General features: G+C 32.5%; 1 long non-coding RNA gene across 1 annotated transcript; it reads left to right on the plus strand.

The window, feature by feature from the left end:
- The first annotated feature begins 695 nt into the window (after positions 1-695).
- On the plus strand, positions 696-1,701 carry LOC115972625. Its single transcript, XR_004087504.1, has 2 exons — positions 696-1,168; positions 1,374-1,701. It is a non-coding gene; the product is annotated as an uncharacterized LOC115972625 (long non-coding RNA).
- The last annotated feature ends 16,100 nt before the right edge of the window (positions 1,702-17,801 follow it).

A 17,801-nucleotide genomic window follows, 5' to 3' on the forward strand; every position in this document is an offset into this window, starting at 1 on the left:
TCTATAAACTTATATTTTATGTATAATTTTAAATTACAAAAACTTGTAATTGAAACAATTTCTGGATGACATAGCTACTGATTTTTAATTTTTTAAAATTTTTGCAAGTATGGATGATATAAGAAGAATATGTAGTTCAATGGTGAATTTATCAAAATTCACCTTTAATAAAAAAATATTAAGTAAGGTTTTAGTCTAAGGTTATAACTAATTTTATAACTAAACTTTGTCCTAAAAATAAATGACATGTGCATTTATTTTATATTATAATTAGTCATTTTTCCCCTAGGTTTATGTTGAGGAGGAGAAAGGGAGGTTGAGCCCATTACATCTGTCATTCTGTGCTTTTATCTAATAAATATGTTTAGTGTCTGTTTGGTATGATTAATTTTGCCAACTTATTTTACTATTCAGCTTATTTTTGCTACTATTTATGGGTCCTACTGCATTTTTTGATACTATTTATGGGTTTCACTATACTATTTTAGCTAACTTTTACCTTTATCTATAGTACTTTCAGGAAAAAAAAACACCGTCCCAAGTCCCAACGATGAAAATGTTTTTTTGATGGACCTGGTACATTCCTTGATCACCAAGCTAACACAACCTTCTAATTAAAAAGCACCGTCCCAACCATTTCTAAGTTTTCAACCTCACTTTGTCTTTGCCTGTAGACCCTGAAGCCACCACGAAATGATTTCAAACCAAAAGGGCCCTCAATTCACTATTCAATAAATTGAAAGCTATCCTTGCTCGCCAAGTTGATTCAAAAAAAGCCTCTATAAATATCCCTCTCAAGATCACCCAAACCACCAACCAATTGAGTACATATCAATCTATATTTGTAGTCCACAACATAGACATCTAAGATTTTCTTAAGGCAATGGCAGCTGGATACGGTCTTGCTGAAATCTACGTGATGAAGAAGCTTCACAAGGAGAAAATGAAGACAAGGGAAGAGGAAGAAAGAGCCAACATGGATGAGATTGAGTTCGAAGAGAAAAAATCAAGTGGGTGTTTCTTCTGGGCTTTTAAGAAAATTCATCAAAGCAATTCTCCTCAGATAATCGATGTTCCTAGAAAAGAACTGGAAACTTGGGATTATAATAAAGGTCGATAACTATATACATTGGCAACTATGTTGTGGTGTATAGATTAGCATTGGCAGGTTAAGTTATAGTTAAATTAAGTATAGTTTGATTGTATTCTATTTCAGTTTAATTAGCATTTAAGATTAGGAAATTTAGTTTCCTTTTCCGTTTGGGGTTTTTGATTGTTGTGGGGTTAATTGCAAGGGGGTTTGTGATTTGGGAAATTCCATGTTGTTACTTCAATTTTGGTGATTCTGGAATTTTTTTTTTTTTTTTGAGCAGGTGCATTATTGGAATTGTCTGGAAAGGTTTCACTTTCAGATTAGGAAATTCAATTTTGGTGTTTGTGGAGCATCTAAGATCCCAAGTGGTTGAGCAAGCGTAGAGAGTGTGTGGGAGAGGAGTGTTTGATCTGATTTCTTGTTTGATTTTTTGATGAAACGTGTTAGAGTAACAAAAAAATTAAAGATTGGTTACGGAGCATAGACGGAATGAACCACGGGTGGGTAAAGTGTCAAAAATAAAACCACAGGTAGGCAAGTTAAATTCGGGCTAAACCACATGTGGGTAATCTGTAATTATTCTTTATTTATATACAACCCTTTTTAAAGCTGATTTATATATAAATTTTTAACACCTTAATTTATTTAGATATAAACATATTTTAACCAAGAGCTAAAATAATTTGGTGAGTTTGATTTTGGCTAGATCCATTCAAACTTGAAAAACGTATCAATCAATTCAGCTCGCAGCCGTGTCTCCTGAAGATCGTTCTTCCATTTTTTTTAAAGAGTTGTTGAGTTTTTAGGCTATAGGTAGATGCCACCAACTACACCTGATGGATCACTGTAGATGGTGGGAAGAATAAAGAGGCTTTAAACTTTGGCCCATAACGTTACTGTTTGGGCTGCTTCTTGTATTGACTACGGGCCTACACCCATCTCTTTTCTTTATAATTAAGAGTATTTTTTTGATGGACTTTATGGTCAATCTCAACTAGTCAATGTCCATGGGAAATTTTAATAAAACATAAGTTTTTTTTTTTAAACTAAATATGAAAATTTGATAATGATAGTAATTAATGGTAGAGATTTATTATGATTGTATTTGTATATGAATTTTTTTTCCTTTTATTTTAGAAAAATAGAATTATTTATTCTATCATTTATTTAGTATTTAATATGATTGTGTTTGTCTACGTGTTCATCTATTCTATTATTAAAAAAAAAAAAAAAAATGAGGTGGTTAGATTCTTGTAGGGGCACGGTTGGGGGTCCAGGCCCAATAGTTACGGGGTTCTGGCCCAAGGAGTCCTAGACAATAAATTTGTAGAGAGTGGGTTACAGAACTAAACCCTAACGAAGTGCATGTTAGTTAGTTTTGGGCCATACAACAATCGAAAATAAGAAAATCTCCTTCATGTCCATTAGATATACGGTCCGAGGAGACGTATGGGGTGTATCTCTGTCTCTAATCAAAAGCTATGGTTCTTCTCTTCTTCTTCTGTTCTAAGTTCCTCCTTTTTTCGGTCCCCTTCTTCATGAGGACTCCCTTCTCTTATACAGCCTCCTTGAAGTCATTAGAACCTTACACTTGTTGATCATCTGGACCTTCACTTGAGTGCCTGTCTCATCGGACATCTCCCCCATCTTTTCGTGGGTTGTAGTAGCCAAGGTAACACTGTTCGCAAGTCCTCTCCACATTAATGTGGTCAAAAAAGTAGTTATCATGCATTCAATGTGGCAGCTGTAGTCTCTCCATCGTCATCCTACACTTTCTTCCCTCTTACGGGCTTGTGGGACTCATCTCTGCTACTAATGCTCGTTAGAGCGAATCTTTAGTGCTGGCAGAGTGCATGTTTGAATCATATTTAGTACGTCCGAGGAGACATTCCTCCTCGAACCGCCCTTTCAATAATTTTAGGCCCATAAGAATTGGGCCGGGAGCCCTTTTGGTGCCCACACCTTCTCCTCGGACGTGGTCGAATTCTATATAGGGCCTAAGGCCCATTGTATGATCTGGAGACTTTACCCCTACAATTCTAGTGAAGGGTTTAAATATAAATTAGAATTAAAAATCAATTAAAAATTTTATATAAGAATGGTCATGTATAAAATTGTGATGAGTCAAAAGCATATGTGGCACAACATGTAAAGGTAAAACAAAATTCAAAATGCTTTAGTTTTATATATTATAGAATAGGTTATTGATTATAGATTATAGATGAGGGTGAGGGTGAGGTGATCTGGTCCCCTAGTTTATTATTATTATTATTATTGGGGATGTTTTGCGACAAAGGCTGAGATTGCAGAAATGAGCCCAAAGCTCCCCTTGGGTTCATTAAATTCATCTGTTATTTGGAGAGCCAAGCCCAAAATTCACAATGCGAGGTACACAAAGGCCAATGGTGTTTTATGGAAAGAGAAACCAACACAAAATGAAAACACAAGAAAGTGCAGAAACTATATGTTCATAAGTCAGAAATTTCAGCCCGCAGTCACCAAGAGGAAGAAATTGAGGGAGGTCCTGAGCAAGAGAGGAAGAGTTCCCCAATATCAATATTTTCACCTCCAAGCCTTCATACATTAGGTAGCTGACTGGGATTTTGTATCAAAGTTTTGGGTTTTTTTTGTAGGGAAAACGATGTCCTCTCTTGTGGGCTGGTGGTGCATATTTATATCAAGTTTTAGGGGATGCTTGTGACTAGTTTTTAGTTGGGAGGAAGGCCTTGGACCTTTCAGATGCTATTTCTATGACTTGGTGTATTATGCTTTATGCTTAGGGAAAGGTTTGGTTGCTTTTTGCTTGATTTTGGAAACAAAGTTGTTTCCTCTTTATAGCTACTATCTTTGGTCTTTGTAGGCCTTGGAAACTACATTTGGGTGGCTAAGTGGGCTAGGTTGTTCAGTCTTTTTCTTAGAGTCAGCTGTGCCTTGGTGTGGAAAATGGAGCTAGGCTGAAAATTAGGGGCCCAGTCACCTAGAGCATGGAGCCAAATCTGGGGTGAAAATTTCTGACTCTGGACCTCCTTCATGGGCCCTAAATGGCCCCAGCATCCCTAGCCCACTTCATGGCACATACAGGTTGGGCCTATGTAAAGAGTCCAATGGGAACTAACCCACCCACCAAACCATTCCTACTTAATTCTCCAACCGTTTGCATAGGCTTGGGCCATACAACAAAGCAAAATACACTAATAAGATACATTAGTTGAATTCGCTAAGCAATTGAGCTTAGCCGTTTTGTCGAACCATAAAAATTGTCGCGAAAATGACTATTAACAATTATTATTATTCAATTGTTACAATTGGGAGGGGGATTTAAACCCCTGATATTTTTGTTGGAACTTGGAAACACTAAATTATGCCAATTGAGCTACTAGGCTCTTGGCATTAGTAAAATATTTACTAAAAATAAAAAATGTGTGCTTTTATTTTGTATTGTAATTAGTCAGTTTCCCCTGTCTTGGTTTATGCTAAGGAGGAGAAAGAGGGGTTGAGTCCATTATATTTGTCATTTTGTACTTTTTTCTAATAAATATGTTTACTATTAAAAGAAAAATTTAAGGGTAAAATATAAAATATTCAATTTTCTCCACAAGCGACACTTAACACTATTTAAAAGTTTTATGCTTCTCTAAGTTATACATGGGTAGTGTAGCGACGTTTGTATTTTATGAGCAAATTAGATATTTTTGAAACATTTTGATATTACTTGGCAATTGGCATTAGCACAAATTTCAAGAATAGTTTTTGTATTTTGGTCCGATTAATGTATGCTCTAAGAGCATACATTAACCATCTATTTTAGGAAATTTTAAAAAAAAAATTAAAAAAACTATTAAATCAATTAGATACTTTTTCATTTTTTTATAAAAAATTTTCTAAAATAATTTATTAATATATGCCCTTAGAGCATACGTCAGTAAAACTCTTTACCCTAAATTTAATTACCTCTCACTCTCACATGTTGTAAAAATACTAGCAATCCAATAGTGGATTTGTCAAAATTCACCTCTAATAAAAATATATTAAGTAAGGTTTTAGTCTAAGGTTGCAATCAATTTTGTAGTTCAACTTTGTCCTAGAAATAAAGGACATGTGCTTTTATTTTGTATTATAATTAGTCATTTTTCCCCTATGTGGGTTTATGTTGAGGAGGAGAAAGGCAAGTTAAGCTCATTAAATCTGTCATTTTGTGATTTCTTCTAATAAATATGTTTATTATGAAAAAAATACAAGGCTAAAATTCAAAACTAATCCTTTAAGTTTTACCTTTTATAATTTAAGTTCTTTAAGTTTTAGTTTTGTTATTTCAGTCTTCTAAGTTTCAAATTTAGTCAATTCAATCTTCCGTTACCTTTTGTTTAAGTGCTGCCATTTTGGATGATTTTTAAAAAAAAATTTCTTAATTTAATTTTACTGTAAAAACGTTAATTACAAAAAAAGGAAAAAAAAAAAGAAAAGAAAAGAAAAGAAAAAGAAACTAAGGATGTGTTAATGGATTCAACAGCCTTCTTAATCTCTTGAATTTGTGCATCCAAACCACCAAGCATATGATTCCAAGGGAGCTTTCTTAACTTTCATCACAAACTCCATAGGATCAACGGATCAACCTCATCTTGCAACAACCCACAACAAAAAGCACCTTGTTATGCATCAATATCGTACAACTAGGCTCCAACTGATCCTTATCCACAAAAGACAAAATCCCTACATAGTATTCTAGTCCCACAGACGATGAAATTATCGCGTGATTCTCATCTATGAGTTCTTCCAGATTTCCAATACTCATGGGTGAGCCTCTAAGATCATCAATTTTAGATCTGTCTTCCTCAGCTTTTTCCACTTCAGGTTTGAGTCTTTCTTGGTTGCTCACGAACTCTTCCTCCAGTAACAGATAGTCTTTAACACACTCGAGCTTTAGGAGTTGAATACAACACTTTATGTGTGGAGTAACGCTTGGGAGTCGAGAAGCCACATCTAGGCCTTTCTATTTGTGATGTTTGCGACCCACTCGAGTTGGTGGCGCCATCGGCTCGAATTTCTTCTCCTTCTTGTTGGATCCATTGAGTTTTCAATCACCCGATAAGCCTTGCCAGTTAAGATCGCCCGAAGTTCCTTAACCCGTAAGGATGATTTAATTGTCTCAGAGATGCTAGGGGGCTCTTTGGTTTTAAAAAAACCATCACTCCTCACTCAATTTTCGTCACTCATCATTTAAAATACCCAAAATTTCTAAACTCCACACGTTTGGCACATTGTTTTCAGCTTCTCATCACTCAAATATTTCTACTTTTTGTGGGACCTATACCTGACCCACTGCCTGAGCACCATACCCGTGTGTATCCTCTCTCTCCCCATAAATCCCCTTTTCTCCTTTTTTTTTTCTTTTTTTCCATCACTCTCCCCCAATACCCAGACACATGGTTCTCTCTTCCTCTCTGCCCCTCCTTTCTCTTCCTCTCACTGAGTCCAAACAGCGCCGATCTCCACCTCATCGAGTACAAACAATGCTAATCTCCAGCAAAGGAAATCCACCCAGCGCCAATCTCCATCTCACCCAGTGCTGATCACCTCCGACACGTAGCAGCAGCGCCGATCTCCTCCATCATGACCCATGAGTTTTTTGCTTTACCCCCCTTTATTTTGTTATTGTGGCTCTATACATCTCTCCGGTTTGAGTTAGTTTAAGTTAGTTTTAGTTAGGAATTTTATGGGTATATCGGTGATGGGTTTCCTTTGTATGGGTTTGGTGCTTGTAATTTTCTCTTTGATTTATTGATTTTCCAATCTGGTGGGTTTCAAATTTTGGTCAAAGTATTGGGTGTTTTGAGGCCTTTTCGAATCCTTGACATTAATTTGAGATTACCCATTTTGTATTGTGTATTAAGTTCTACCACACGAGTGGATTTGCATTGATGATCTAAGTTGTGTTTGACAAATTATAATCTTTGAATGTGGGTTGTGTGATAGTATAGGATGGAGTGGTAGACCGGGATGAGAGAGAGTAGCTACCAATGGGTATTAAGAGGCCGTCTTGGGAAGAGAAGAGAAATAAATTAATGGAAGGGAAAGGGCTTTGGTCTGGTATGAAGAGAGCTGTTGGGGGAGCAAAGGCTGGAATTGAAATGACTATGCATTGACCATGGGGCCCATTAGTTGAGTGAAATTACCAAAATGCCACCATAACTCTATTTCCATAACTTGAAAACACCTAAAACTTGTTTCCAGTTTCCATAACTCATAACTCAAAAATCAGAGAATTGAGTGATGGAAACAAAACTTGAAAACACAGCCAAACAGACTTCCTCTTCGTGGGACCCACCAGTTTTGAGTTATGAGTGATGAAAACTTGCAAATCCAAACAGCCCTTAGATAGCGTTGTTGTTGTACGTCATTCTCATTCCCCTTAATTTTTTTTTTTTTTTTTTTTTTGTAATTAACGTTTTTCAATAAAATTAAATTAAGAAATTAAAAAAAAAAAAAATCATGCAAAACGGCATTGTTTTGGTTTAGTAAACTGCAACACTTAACAAAAGGGTAATGAAGTATCGAATTGACAAAATTAGAAACTTAAAGGATTGAAATAACAAAACAGGAAACTTAGAAGACTGAAATAACAAAATGTGAAATTTAAAGGGTCGGTTTTAGATTTTAGACAAAATACAAATAAAAAGTGTTGTCCCAAGTACCAACGATGAAAATGTTTTTTGATGGACCTGGTACATATCTTGATCACCAAGCTAACACAACCTTCCAATTAAAAAGCACCGTCCCAACCATTTCTAAGTTTTCAACCTCACTTTGTCTTTGCCTGCAGACCTTGAAGCCACCATGAAATGATTTCAAACCAAAAGGGCCCTCAATTCACTATTCAATAAATTGAAAGCTATCCTTGCTCCCCAAGTTGATTCAAAAAAAGCATCTATAAATATCCCTCTCAAGATCTCCCAAACCACCAACCAATTGAGTACATATCAATCTATATTTGTAGTCCACAACTTAGACATCTAAGATTTTCTTAAGGCAATGGCAACTGGGTATGGTCTTGCTGAAATCTACGTGATGAAGAAGCTTCACAAGGAGAAAATGAAGACAAGGGAAGAGGAAGAAAGAGCCAACATGGATGAGATTGAATTCAAAGAGAAAAAATTAAGTGGGTGTTTCTTCTAGGCTTTCAAGAAAATTCATCCAAGCAATCCTCCTCGGATAATCGATGTTTCTGGAAAAGAAGTGGAAACTTGGGATTATAATAAAGATCGATAACTACATACGTTGGCAACTATGTTGTGGTGTACAGATTAGCATCGGCTGGTTAAGTTACAGTTAAATTAAGTGTAATTTGATTGTATTCTATTTCAGTTTAATTAGTATTTAAAAGATTTGTATTTCAATGTTGAAAAATTCACGTGTATTACAAAACTTGCAATAAAATTTTTATCTTATCATGTACAAGATATATAATTTTTTTTTTTTTTTTTTTTTTTTTACAAAAAGAAATTTTATTAATTAACTATAAATGATGCCAAATGGGTTTGTAATTTGACCACATCTATCTCGTTCTCCAATTTTTATGTCGCAAAGTTTGACTTATCTCCCACCTCCCAAAATCAATAGTTAATTAATGTGGAACAGATAATAATTTGATTGACACCTATTTTGTTTTCCAATTTTTACGTCATATGATTGACTCACCTCTCGCCTGAAAGTAAAATACTAATAATTATTTTTTCAGTTCATTGTTACATCACAATTAATGAATATAGATTAAACATGAATGCTAGAAAAAAAAATAAGTGGACTCATGGAAAAGAGAAGACTTATTGGCCAAGATATTATTTTTGTCATAATTTAACGTGTTACTAACTGCTATTTTTTTTTTTCTACCACACTTTAGGAACGAATCTGCATCCACAGTTATTCCACATCCTTCCAAATATTCATTATGAACAGCCAAATGTCGATAGATTAATTGAACTTTTTTATTTTTTATTTTTTATAACATAGATAAATTGAACTTCAATCACTGCAAGGAACATATATTATCATAATCTTCCTTTTGTTGACGGGAATCTTTTATATAATTACTTGGGCTAATTTTTCCTTCGCACTTGAACATAATACATCATTATCATTATATTTCTTTTCGATTTTTACCCCTTCTTTCTCTTTTAAGAGGAAAAAGAGCTTTACGGCTCTTAAGCTCTTTAGCAGACATTGTCATTTGTGATTTGTCACACGATTGACAATTTCGCTAAAGAACCTTAAGGAGATTTGTAAAGCCAGAAACAACTTTAGACTAAATTGAAATTTTGATGTAAATACTGCAAATAAAAGATAAAAGTTAAACAAAATAAGTAGTGACTCACATGAGACCTACAAATAGTAGAAAAATATAAACAAAAGTTAAATAAAATAAGTATGTAATTCATATAGAACTTGCAAATGATAGGAAAAAAAAAAAACTAGTTTATAAATGCATCCCAAACGGACACAATAAAATTAGTCAATATTGAATTAATTTATTTCCCTAGCCAAATTAAAATGACTTTTAGAATGATATTTACAAGGTATGCAAACGTTTAATACAATATTGCAAATAAAATGTGTGCAATGTGTTCATTTGGCGTCAGTTTTTTTTTTTTTTTTTTTTGGTTTAACTTCTTAGCTTATTTATTTATATACAACCCTTTTTTAAGCCGATTTTTATATAAATTTTTAACACCTTAATTTATTTAGATATACACATATTTTAACCAAGAGCTAAAATAATTTGGTGAGTTTGATTTTGGCTAGATCCATTCAAACTTGAAAAACGTATCAATCAATTCAACTCGCAGCCGTGTCTCCTGAAGTCTTTCCTTCTTCCATTTTTTTAAAAGAGTTGTTGAGTTTTTAGGCTATAGGTAGATGCCACCAACTACACCTGATGGATCAGTGTAGATGGTGGGAAGAATAAGGAGACTTTAAACTCTGGCCCATAACGTTACTGTTTGGGCTGCTTCTTCAATTGACTACGGGCCTACGCCCAGCTCTTCTTTGTAATTAAGAGTATTTTTTTGATAGACTTTATAATCAATCTTAACTAGTCAATACTGCTGTGTAAAGCGCAGTGCAAATACTGCTGCCCATTGTTTAGCTCGCTTTGTTAGGAATGTCTCTGATGAATTGGTATGGATTGAGGACTGTCCTCAACCTGCCAGGGAAGCTGTGTATGATGACTCCTTGATGTTATTTGAATGAAAGGCTATTCACTCTTCAAAAAAAAAAAAAAACTAGTCAATATCCATGGGAAATTTTAATAAAACATAAGTTTTTTTTTAAACTAAATATGAAAATTTGATAATGATAGTAATTAATGGTAGAGATTTATTATGATTGTATTTGTATATGATTTTTTTTCCTTTTATTTTAGAAAAATGGAATTATTTATTCTATCATTTATTTAGTATTTAATATGATTGTGTTTGTATACGTGTTTATCTATTCTATTTTTTTTTTTTTTTTTTTAAATGAGGTGGTTAGATTCTAATGGAGGGTTTAAACATAAATTAGAATTTAAAATCAATTAAAAAATTTATATAAAAATGTTCATGTATAAAATTGCGATGAGTCAAAAGCATATGTCGCACAATATGTAGAGGTAAAAAAAAGGTTCAAAATGCTTTAGTTTTGTATATTATAGAATAGGTTATTGATTATTGATTATAGATTATAGATAAGGGTGAGGTGATCTGGTCCCCTAGTCTCTTGTTGCATTTGTTATTATTTATAATTCAATAGTTACAATTGGAAGGGGGATTTAAACCCCTTATATTTTTGTTGAAACTTGGAAACACCAAATTATGCCAATTGAGCTACTAGGCTCTTGGCATTAGTAAAATATTTACTAAAAATAAAGGACGTGTGCTTTTATTTTGTATTGTAATTAGTTAGTTTCCCTTGTCTTGTTTTATGCTAAGGAGGAGAAAGAGGGGTTGAATCCATTATATTTGTCATTTTGTACATTTTTTCTAATAAATATGTTCACTATGAAAAGAAAAATTTAAGGGTAAAATATAAAAATTACTCTTGAAATTTAGGCTAATATTGGGTGTAGGGATAAGGGGGCCCAAGAACATATATTGGGCCTTGGGCCTTGGGCCTTGTTCGAGGACACTTTGCGGTCTGAGGACAGATAATCAGTAATGAATATGTAAGACTCAGGACTTCATGAGTGACTACAAATGAGAAGGCTGGGAAAGGTAAGCCAAAGAGGAGTATCTCCTTAGATAAATGAAATAGAGGTCAAAAAGTGCGTTTTGTCATCTAGGGTGACATTCCAGGAAATTCTATTGATAAAGATATACGTTATGAATGTACAAGACAAATGGGAGGTGGGAAATATCTAAGGGAAAGTTACTACCACCGCATTGAATGCTCTGCAGCTAACTCTCTGGCCGCATTAATGAGGAAGCGATATTTGAACAGTAGTTATCAGTTTTACAGCTACTCCCCAGAGACTTCAGAAAGGTATTGATGTGACAGGGATCAACACCAACAATTTAATCTACATGTGGAGGGTAGAGATGAGAGGGAAAAGATAGTATAAAATAGGAGGGAGGCCTTGAGAGAAGGGGATCGAAAATTTGAGAGAAGAATACTGTAGTACTAAGAACTGTACTTGTAATCAAATTCAAGAAATATATACAAGAACTGATATTCTCGGACTGTACCAATGACTATTTTCTTTAGTAAAAACCAGTCTATCTCTATCTTATTGTCATTTGGATCCACTATAATTGCTACCCAGCTCATGATAGCCCAGCCTTCCAATCCACTCTCTACAAATTTATTGTATTGGACTCTTTGAGTCTAGATCCTTTTAACTTTTGGGCTTAGGGTTCAAATTACGCCCCTACATTGGGTACTACCAAAACTTTTCAAAAATATTCAATTTTCTCCACAAGCAACACTTCACACTATTTAAAAGTTTTATGCTTCTCTAAGTTATACATGGGTAGTGTAGCAACGTTTGTATTTTATGAGCAAATTAGATATTTTTGAAACATTTTGATATTACTTGGCAATTGGCATTAGCACAAATTTCAATAATAGTTTTTTGTATTTAGGTCCGATTAATGTATGTCTTTAATGTATGTCTTAAAGGCATATATTAATCATCTATTTTAGGAATTTTTTTTAGAAAATTAAAAAAACTGTTAGATCAGTTAGATACTGTTTTTATTTTTTTTATAATTTTTTTTAAAATAATTTATTAATATATGTCTTTAGAGCATCTGTTAGTAAAACTCTTTAACCTAAATTTAATTATCTCTCACTCTCACATGTCGTAAAAATACTAGTAATTAACCTCGTAAAAACGAAATAGAAGTAAACGGCATTTCCGAATAGGTCCGAGTCCCATCAGTCCCAGATTGCAATCACAACGCCTGGCATCTGGCCACATTGTTGCTATGTTTAATGAGTCAAAACTTAAAAAAAACCATCATAAATTTCTATAAGTTAAAAGACGATCACAAAGTGAAATGTTGAATGATGGTCTTATCAAACTGACTTTTACCGTCCTTAGCTAATATTGGTTTTTAGGCAAGACAATAGTCAATAGTGTAGGACCCAAAAGACTTTTAACTTATGTAACATCAAATCACATGTTGATGCTGAACCAAGTATTCATGACCAGTTTATCAAATAAAAAAAAAAGTGTACATGACCCATTTTCTCTTTTTGTTCATTTGTTAATATGCCTTTTCACTTTACTGATTTATTTCCCATTGTTATCGCTAACCCAAGTACTGGCCAACCACAAATCATGTTAACATAAAAGTCACTCCTAATTGCACGTGTAACCCCATGGTAGCACGTGATATCAGAGCTTATCACGTGATAAAGGGGATAAAAAGCTTAGCTGTGATTGAATGTGAGTGTGACACGTTATATATTAGTGTATTATTTATGCCTAATCTGACTAGATTTTTAAAACACAGTGCACCTATGGTACCAAACCCACGTGAATGGTGCCCATTAAAGGTGACCCCACGTTCCTCTCAAAAAAAAAAAAAAAAAAGGTGACCCCACGATACCAATTCCATGCCCAAATTCATGGCATTCGATCATTCAGAGTTCAGACCAGTTTTAGTTATATAATGCAAAAAAGACTAGCTCCATTAATGAGTCCTTGGCAGCACCCAATTGTCTCTATTTGTTTGCTACAGTGTCCTTTGTTTTAGAATGATTTATACTGAGGAAGGCAAAATCTAACCAAGCCCATGCGTGATGCGTCGCCTTAAACTTGTGTGTGTTAAGCCTTCTGACCAAAAAGCAAGCCTGGACCATTCTATAGGTTTGTACTTTTTTCTTAGTTCTTACTCCTGGACCATCTTTTGTGTTGAGCTTGAATGTATGTTTTTTAGTTTCTTTCTATTTAAGTATCTGCAAGTTTATCTGTGAGGACCACGGAAAATTCCTTCTTCTTCTTCTTTTTTCAAAAAATATTGCTAAAATTGCACAATAATCTGATGATTCTGAATTCCAAATGTCTTTGATATTCTATTTCCTAATAAGTGTGTTTTTAAATCTTATTTTTATTGATGAAGCTTTTGTTCATTGCCTTTTTGTATTGTAGTACTAGACACGACTCGATTCGAACACATTTAGTTTTAGACACATATCCAAATTGTAGCGTATTCAGTACCCAAAAAAAAAATAATTGACACTAGTTGTATCCATTTTTATTAGTTTATTTTGCTTAAAGAACCTTGGATAAAAAGAAAGAAGTGAGATTTAAAAAAAAAAAAAGTATTATAAACTGGCTTAAAAAATAATCAAGCTCACCTAAACCAACCGACATAAAATAATATGCAGTTAATAATGGTGACTAAAAGTTATATAATTTTCCTCTGATTTTAAGGAGACTGTGCCGTGTGAGTGTAAAATATATCATTGTATAAATTTATGAAGTTCTTTTCTGGAATGTCTATGACAGTGACATACGAATTGTAGAACAGGGAGTGGTCATTTTCTAAACCATAAAAGATTTAAATCTCTCAAATTTATTACGAAAATCACTGATTTTAAAACTTGTTAAATAAGGAAAAAATTAATGTCTTTCTACCTTTTTGTCCACTACTCTCGCTCTCACTCTATATATACATTTTTTTTTTTTTTTGATAGACTCTCTGTATACTTCACCCTGTATATACTATATACTGTTTCTTTTTTCTTTTTTTTTTGAGAAACGAGGTGTATATGCTTAAGTTGTTTAATTGTACGGTTTTTGACCATATGGAAATTGAACAATACGTACAAGCATCTTTCCCTAACATTATTACATATTTAAGATTGTGACCTGAATTACAAATAAATAGAGAGAGAGAGAGAGCCTTTTTTTTTTTTTTGGGTGAAGTGGAGAGCTTTGTTATTATTATAGATAATTTAATAGTTCACAGACAGGTGGCCCCAAGATAGTTTGAAACCTCAGGTAACAATTTTAAGTTGGACCTTTTTTATTTAATATATATTAAAAGAAATCATTTTTCTTGTTATTTAATATGTATCATCTCAAAATATGCAAAATTATTAATTATTTTGCACTCTTGGCGTAATTGCCACTATAGGGACAAATTTTTATGGGGTGAGATGCATGGGATAGGGAGAGGACAAGAGTTGGGGTTTAAGTCTCTATGAGAAAACTTTACTCACATATACTTATATTATCCATAACTAGCATGTAATCTATACAAATGCATAGATGCATTTAAAAGTAAGCACAATTTTTATTATAAATATAAATAATTAGTTAAATTATTAAAAAAATAGCATGTAACACATGCATACGTATAGATACATTTAAATGTAAATACAATTTTTATAATAAATATAAATAATTAGTTAAATTATTAAAAAAATAGCATGTAACACATGCGTACGTATGGATACATTTAAATTTAAACACAATTTTTATCATAAAATATAAATAATTAGTCAAATTATTTATTAAAAAAAAAAAGATAAATGTAATTAGTCACATATTAAAATTCTTACCGAACTTTAATACTACTTATGGTAATTTTTTTTTTCTAATTTTTAATAAGATAGAACGTGTGGTGATCTTTGTTGTGTGGTGATTTTTATTGAGTATATGTGATTGGTTTTTTTCTTTTTAATTTTTTAAAATTTTATAGTTTATTAATATTAGATTTTTAGTATTTTGCACTCATTGACTCACTTGGCACAAAGATTAAAAAAACTCAAGTGGATGCATGAACAAACTTAAGTAGATAATTATTGTGTAGTCCCCACATAAATTTAAACACATGGCACAAAATTGAATTCTAATTTCAAATTTTAATTGAACTTTCTCCGAGTTTTGTCTATTAATATATATATATATATATATGACATTTCTAGTATAGACTTATAATTAAAAAATATTAACAAATAGAAGCAACACTATCTACAAGTCTACAACATAAATGATAATATGATAGAATAAATTTTTTTTTTAAAGCGAATAAAGTAATTTACTTTATCAAAAGAACTAAAACTTTATTTAACAACATAATCACCTAATAATCTCAATTGCCAATATTTTAGAGGTCTTCTTGAAGAGAGAGAGAAAGAGATTATTTGGTGTGTAGTCATGTGAGAGGTTTGATGACTATTGTTGACAATCTATTGTGTGGAAAAGAAAAGTATGAAAAATTGAAATTTTCTGTCCTTATGGGAAATTAACGGTTAATGATAATTTAATACACTCATGTAATTTTATTTTTGTTAATCGAGTTATGACTTTAAATGAGTTGGATTTCTATTATCACACAAATTTTGGGTCCTCTTGAAGTGAGGGAACTCACCAAATTTGGGCTTATTTTCTATTGGGCAAAAATAGAAAAGCAATACATCTTTCCTCCGCTCCTTCAAAAATTATGTGATTACGTATCACTTGAGGTGAATGTTGAAATTAAATTATGTGATTATGTCAAGTTCTCAACTTCTATCCAAGGTTTTCAGACCCGGACCGTTCATTAAACCGTAAAAGGGAGAGGTTCAAGATTTTTGAGGTCGAACCGTGATGACGTCATAATTAATTAAAACCTAAATATAGATATTAAATTTATAAAACTAGCAAAATTAAAAATATATCTATATATGTGAGGGAAATTTAATGATTTTCAAGCATATATTTAATAATTAAATAAGAAAGTTAATAAAATAAAATAATAACCATGAAAACATTAAAATTTATGATTAATTTTTGAAGTGAAGTTGAATATCTTTGAAGGATTTTAGTTATAATTTTTTTTATTCCTTGTAAGAGATGGATAATTTAATTAAGTAGAATAAAATTGTGTTAAGTTATTTAAAAAAAAAAAAATTTGCTAAGGGGTTGGACCGCACGGTTCTCACCGGTTCGTATGGTCCAACCCTGGTTTTAGGGGTTCACGGAATTAACAAAAAATCCGGTTATTTAGGCTTAAAAAACCGATTTTCATCCCGATTTTCACGGTCCGACCTCCTGGTAGAAGTAATACAACGTTTTTGGTAATTAAGATTTAAAATTCAATCACCTACTGTGATGCCAAATTCAAATGCCAATGAATTGATAAATGAGGAGACTATGCATGATTGAAGAGTGCAATAGTTGAGGAAAATTTTTTGGTCTGAAGAAGCAGAGATTATTAAATAGATCCCTTTGAGTTGGAGGAAGCCTAAGGATAAGCTGATCTGGGTAAGCACAAAAGATGGCTGTTACATAGTATGCACAATTTTTTTTTTTTTTTTTTTAGAAGAATATGTTAAGAACTTAACTTTATAATATAAATGTTGCCTCTACAAATCACGTTGCAAATCAATTAGGTAAGCATTAGAAAGTGGAGAGGGAAAAGGGAGACGTGTAGAAATATTTAATAAGGAGAGAGATAATAAGGATGATATTAATTAGATAAGTATTTAATGAGGTAAAAAATGATGATGTTTTCTTTTTGACCGTTAGATCTTTTGAAAATCTATGACTTAAAAAATGTGTAACCCTTGTGCAGTTATGTCTGGTGTAACTCTAAGTAATGTTACACCACTTAAAATTTTTTAATTGGATATGAATTTTGACAAATCCATCATTAGATTACATTATCTTCGTATATTCTTCATACTTGCAAATTTTCATGGTGATCAAAGATTAATAGCCACGTCATCAATTAGATGTTTAAATTCAAATTTTTGTAGTTTAAAATAATACATAAAAGATGAGTTTATGGATCGAATAGTAAACAACATCCAATTGACATGAAAATTGACAAGAATGTTAAAAACATATAAAACATGTAATTCAACGGTGAGATTTTCAAAATATGAATTTTATAATAAGTTATTGAGTGGTATAACATTATTTAGAGTTACATTAGGTATAACTTGAATCCAATTCTATATATATATATATATACCTGAATCCAATTCTATATGTATATATATATATATATATATATATGAATGCCTTTGTCATGGTTGGTTCAACTGGGAACTTGAGCCTTAACTGGTCTGATAAAAATCAATAATTCAACTAAAAGAAAGTCAGTTCAACGAGTTAAAATCAATAACTGGACATTTTTTTCCGATGATTTGATTGGTCTTATTTTTAAAACATGGTCCTGTTAAAAATAAGAGAATGTGCTCACCAATTAAACTACAAGAGAGTACTAATGTGAAAAAT

The sequence above is a fragment of the Quercus lobata genome, chromosome 12, assembly GCF_001633185.2.
Source record: "Quercus lobata isolate SW786 chromosome 12, ValleyOak3.0 Primary Assembly, whole genome shotgun sequence".
Lineage (NCBI taxonomy): Eukaryota > Viridiplantae > Streptophyta > Magnoliopsida > Fagales > Fagaceae > Quercus > Quercus lobata.